This window comes from Pseudophryne corroboree, chromosome 4 (assembly GCF_028390025.1).
Source record: "Pseudophryne corroboree isolate aPseCor3 chromosome 4, aPseCor3.hap2, whole genome shotgun sequence".
Taxonomy (NCBI): Eukaryota; Metazoa; Chordata; class Amphibia; order Anura; family Myobatrachidae; genus Pseudophryne; species Pseudophryne corroboree.
Window position 1 is genome coordinate 153,389,087 of NC_086447.1, and position 6,000 is coordinate 153,395,086.

Consider the following 6,000-nt stretch of genomic DNA (forward strand, 5'->3'; position numbering starts at 1 on the left):
TGCAGGTATAAATAGGTTGTGCCTGAGCAAGGAAGGCGTCAGTGCTTTGGTTGTCAAACCTAGTTCCAGTTTGTCTCTCTTCTGTGAATGTCTTTCAGGTTCCAGCTCCTGTCTCCAGACTTCTGCTATAGAGACCCGCACCAGCATTCCATCTGCGGTGTAGCCTGACTCTCCGATCCATTCTGGACTCACCTGTTTCCAGCTACAACATCACCTGCTTCCAGCTCAGCTTCCAGCAGTGTACAGCTTCTCTTAAAGGGCCGGTGTCCTTTCTGCAGTTTACAACTCTCCACCGGTATTATTATTTCTCCGCTCTCAAATTCTACATTTCATCTACATTTCATCGCTCTCAAGCTTTATTTATTATTTAACTGGTTCCAGCCAGTATCCACTCCGTGCCAACACCTGTCTGGTTCTAACCAGTACCCACAGCAGCATTTTATCTACAGCAGTCCAGCTTTCCCTGGAACACCAGCTGGTACGACCCTGGGCTTTCCTCATTGCTACAGTTGAGCCTGGTAAGGACTTTCCAAATTGCAGATAATAAGAACTGTCTCATACCACCAGAGCTCTGTGGCCCCTGCCACCCTGTAGTACCCAGGAACTGTATTATTATTTCTCTGCTGATTTTTATGTTACTTTTTACTGCTACTGTGATGCATGGAGTTTGTCATAAATAAATATCATTGACTTTTACTCAAGTTGTCGTGGTCACGCCTTCGGGCGGTTTCTCTTCATGTTACTTACATGTCCAGGGGTCTGATACAACCTCCCAGGTTCCGGTACATCTCAGCCCCTACAACTGAGGCTGCCTTCCGTCAGCTCAGGCCCTCAGTTGTGACAGACTGCACTTGTGACTATGGCACAATTCTAGGTAAGTCCAATTATTCAGAACAATAGGTCAGAAATGGGGTGGCTCCTGGGGTACGGGGCCTCCTGGACTGCCGTGGCTGGGCGACAACAGGGCATCGCAGCATTACATTTAATTTGGCACTTTCACCGTTTGTTTATTATACATGTTACACATTTTTTTCACTTATATTAATTCACCCCATAACACCCCTTTCTTTCTCACCTATCCCTTAATCCTTCTCACTACACATAATTATTCCCTGCGATGCCCTGGGGTTCCTTGGCTGTGTTTTTTTTGGGGGTCCCGTGCCCTAGGTTTGAACCCCTATAGTGTTAGGTACTGCAGCAGAGTGGAGTCCCTTGCCGCGGGGCTGCAGCTTCATGCATTGATCAATACATAACTAAACCACTATTTATTATATGCTAAGCTGTATGATATCAGTAATGCTAGAGACAGTGCACCTACAACACCCCCCCTCCCTTCCAGAAGTTCAGACTTTCGTGAAAGGCGTGTTGCACATCCAACCTCCATTTGTGCCTCCAGTGGCACCATGGGATCTTAACGTGGTGTTGCAGTTCCTTCAATCACATTGGATTGAACCTTTACAGAAGGTGGAGTTGAAGTTCCTCACTTGGAAAGTGGTCATCCTGTTGGCCTTGGTATCTGCAAGACGGGTGTCTGAGTTAGCGGCCTTGTCTCACAAGAGCCCTTATTTGATCTTCCATGAAGACAGAGCTGAATTCAGGACACGTCAGCAATTTCTACCGAAGGTGGTTTCCTCTTTCCACATGAACCAGCCTATTGTGGTGCCTGTGGCTACTGACGCCTTCGCTGAGTCAAAGTCTCTGGATGTGGTCAGAGCTTTGAAGATTTATGTCGCCAGAACGACTCAGATTAGTAGAACAGATGCTCTGTTTGTCCTGTATGCTCCCAACAAGATTGGGTGTCCTGCTTTCAAGCAGACAATTGCGCGCTGGATATGCGGTACGATTCAGCGTGCTCATTCCACAGCAGGATTGTCGTTACCGAAATCGGTGAAGGCCCATTCTACTAGAAAGGTGGGCTCGTCCTGGGCAGCTGCCCGGGGGGTCTCGGCATTATAGCTTTGCCGAGCAGCTACTTGGTCCGGATCAAACACTTTTGCTAAGTTTTACAAGTTTGATACCTTGGCCGAGGATGACCTCAAATTTGGTCAATCGGTGCTACAGAGTCATCCGCACTCTCCCGCCTGTTCTAGAGCTTTGGTATAACCCCATGGTTCTAATGTGACCCCAGCATCCTCTAGGACATATGAGAAAATAGGATTTTAATACCTACCGGTAGATCCTTTTCTCTTAGTCCGTAGAGGATGCTGGGCGCCCGTCCCAGTGCGTACTGTATTTGCAGTTATTAGTTGTGGTTACACACATGTTGTGTTACATTTATTGTCAGCATGTTGCTGCAATTGTTCATGCCGTTGGCTTGTGTTCTATTGAATGCCATGTTGTGCGGCATGCTTGAGGTGTGAACTGGTATGAATCTCACCTTAGTTTAACAATAAATCCTTTCCTCGAAATTTCCGTCTCCCTGGGCACAGTTCCTATAACTGGAGTCTGGAGGAGGGGCATAGAGGGAGGAGCCAGTTCACACCCTTTCATAGTCTTAAAGTGCCCATGTCTCCTGCGGTTCCCGTCTATACCCCATGGTTCTAATGTGACCACAGCATCCTCTACGGACTAAGAGAAAAGGATTTACCTGTAGGTATTAAAATCCTATTATTCCATACTTTGCACAGGCATTCAGTACGCTAAGTAAAGTTAATGGTGTTCACCAACCTGGTTTTGCCTTTAAACTAATTTCTACTTTAAATCACATGACTATAACCAGAATCACACTGGCTACCGCAAATCGGTGCTTGAGAGCTCCCAGGCAGTCAGATGAGCAGATCCTTATGGGTTGGCAGCGATGATACAGCTGCCGGGTGTCTTTTTCTACCCAGCAGTGGAATTAATGCGAGATGGTGCAAATTGCGAAAATGATCTTGTAAGCACCAATAGCAAGTCAGAGTGTGACAACAACTTCCAGCATGAAATGAGCTCCCTGATATGCCCTCGGTTATACTGTGCACAGAAATTGTAACAAGAGGTGGGATGGAAAAAACATTCAGCGGCTGTATCCTTGCTGCGGTTCTGTACTTGGCTGCGAGTATCATATCCCTGATTGGTGGTGAGACATCAATTACCGGAGCAGTATTTATGTTACACTTGTGATCAGAGGAACGCTTGGTCCTACAGTTGTCTGTTCACCAGTACACTTGCACAGATACCGACCTAATTCGGAAGTGCCATCTTACTTACTTTCATGAGCTAATGCAACAATGGAGGAACTAAATCCCATTCTGTGCGTCTGATAGTTCAAGCCTATCTCACCCACTGTTCCAGCGTACTGGTATCCTCGGAAGCAGCACTTGCCTACCCCATGCTAGGTGCAAGAGATCTGTCATAAACTGGTGTCCCTTTCCCGTATGGTAGAAGCTAAATCCTAGTGAGGTAAGGAACCTGTGACGTCAGGGGGCGGAGCAAGGACGGCAGGATACTACTTTCAGTATCCACGCCACCAACTATTACCTTTGGTAATCAGGTGGCGGGCGAAGCAGAGCGGAGTGAGCCATCCGTGCCCGAAGCGTGGTGAGCAAAGCGAGCCCGTGAGGGTCCATTTCTGGACCCTTTGCCGAACTTGCTCCTCCCCTTCTCTTGCATGTCACGTGGGTCAAATGTCTCTTAGCCCACTAGGAAATAAACACAACCTTTCCCGTATCCCGTATGGTGTCCCTTTCCCATATACAGTACTCTGTGTAATCACACAGAGTATTACATACACTCCCATCAGAAGTAGCCATTTCCCTGCATCTTGATATTTGCCCCCAGAAATGTCTATTTCCCTATGTCTATTGGCCTTCATTAACACAAGGGGGCTAAACTGCGCAGATCTCTCTTTGCAGACGCAAGCGGTGAGCACTTGCATACAGAGCATGCGCAGAAGCCAATTTATGCATTTTTTGAATGTCTGTGTTGATGGGGAACAAGTTATATTTAGATGTATATCTTAACCATTTTGATTAGATCTCTTAACACCTTTGACGCGAAGGACTACTGAGACTCGTCCTCCAGAGAAACAGAGGTGCAAAAAATTATTAGACTCAACGCCAGTTTTACATTCTCACAGTTTTCATGACTTAGTTAGTAGAATATAAAACTTTTGTAATGCAATAAGATTTTTTCACGTGTTACCTAAGATTCTAGGTCCTCTATTTAAAAAAAAAATACTAGTAGGGAAATGGTTTTGTTTTTTTAAGGTTGCAACCTTGTTCATTTCGATGTCTTCCCTAGCCAGGTAACAGCCCAGATGCAAATCCAACTGAAAATCTTTTGGATATTATAAAGAAAAAACTCAAGAAGACAATCACCAACAAAACTGGCCTCATAGAAGAACTTTTCTGAAAATGGCAGACATTATAAGAAACTGTGAACAGCATGAACAGCATGCCAAACTGTATCAAAATGATTATAAACAACAAAGGATTTCATACAAGGTACTAATAGTTATAAACAGTGTGTCAATAAAAGAGTTTTATAGAAAAAGTGTGACTTTGTTTTCAATTCTTTGTTGGAGTCTGTTAATACATTTGCACATCTCTGTACTGTACAACTGTAGAGGACGAGTCCCACTCATCCTCCACACCGGTCTGTTGAGCTTTTTTTATTTTATTTTTATTACGGAACTAAAATGTCAGGTATTTTTCAGCTTCTACAAAGAGGAAAAATAAAAAATGTGAAATAAAATCTCTTAGTTATTCATTTTCACGCATTTTCCTTTGTACGGTGCCATATATTCCTCTATCAGCAGATTTTGGAGCTACATTTTTTCATGGAATCCTTCTCCCCATGCTTTCAGTAGTACTAAATTTGGTTGCATTACACCTAAGCTATGGAGTTTTGAATAAGGAAACATTATGTCCATGTTGTATACTGGTTGAAATAGCTGTATTATGCACCTATATATTCAATAGCAGTTTTTTTTATAAAAATCAGGTTTACTTTGTTTATATTTAGGTGAACTGTAAAAAATTAGTTTTAAAATGATGTCTGTCTGTATTCATAGATAATGTCTGAGCCATTGCAGTCATCTTCCTATTTGAATACAGAATAATGAGTGGGAGGAATATAGGTACACGTATGATTGCACATGTTTGCAGTGCGGGAGTGAAGCTTTTGATCTCTAAGAAAAGTACAGTTAAAGTGTTTAACACTCTTCCTTTGAATGTATCCACTGTGGTCTTTCAAAAGATCTTTTTGAATTCTGGCACTGGTCCCATCATTTTAATTTGCTGGCTAATTAATTTACAGACCCCTCTTTGGAGTGAGATGAATTGACATAAATGAGGTTCCTTTTCAACGGCAGCTCGCACCTTTAATCTGTAATATGCCCTTTCCCTATAAAGACGTCACTTAGATGGCTTTCTCTCTCTTGTGGGGATCTAACTTTGAGAACAGAATAATGAATTTAATAGGTGAATAAAAGGTTTGCAAGTTTTCCACGGGCATACAAAAAGGGAAAATGAGAAACCATTTTAGCATGCTACCTTTAATCTAGTCCATTCTACTGCTAATAAGTATAAATTATCTTGTCCTATCTTCCAGGCCCTTTAGACTGCATAATGTCCCTGCTTTAATGTGCCGGTACCTGCCGCTTTGACTCTTTAGTGGGTGCTGGTGAGAGCGACTTAATTTTTACACCAGTCTATTGCAATATATAGGTTGCGGTTTTGTTTTGCTTCGATTTTCTCTTTAGTATAGACATACAGTACACATTTAATATAACTATTACAGTAAACAAACACTGTGTTCCCTCTTTATACCACCTCTACGTTCCCCTTTATAACTCTGCACAACAGTAGTTCTACTGAAAATTATTTTTAGGTTGATATTGTGAAGTGAACCCGATCCCAGATGGCATCCTAAACTAGCCAAACCTACACTGCTCCAGGGCATTGGGAGACATTATGGGCCTGAGTCAAAGATAATGTGATCGGGCCTCCCCTAGCCATCTAGCTGCGACAGCAGCTGTCATCACTAATAGCGGCACCTACACCTATCACATGCTAGGTG

At 43.3% G+C, this 6,000-nt stretch overlaps 1 long non-coding RNA gene across 1 annotated transcript in view; it reads left to right on the forward strand.

The window, feature by feature from the left end:
* LOC134911193 (uncharacterized) overlaps positions 1-4,452 on the forward strand; it is an 81,080-nt gene extending 76,628 nt beyond the window's left edge. The window contains exon 3 of the long non-coding RNA XR_010176396.1: positions 4,222-4,452. This is a non-coding gene — a long non-coding RNA (uncharacterized LOC134911193). The remainder of the gene's footprint in view (positions 1-4,221) is intronic.
* Positions 4,453-6,000: the final 1,548 nt, after the last annotated feature.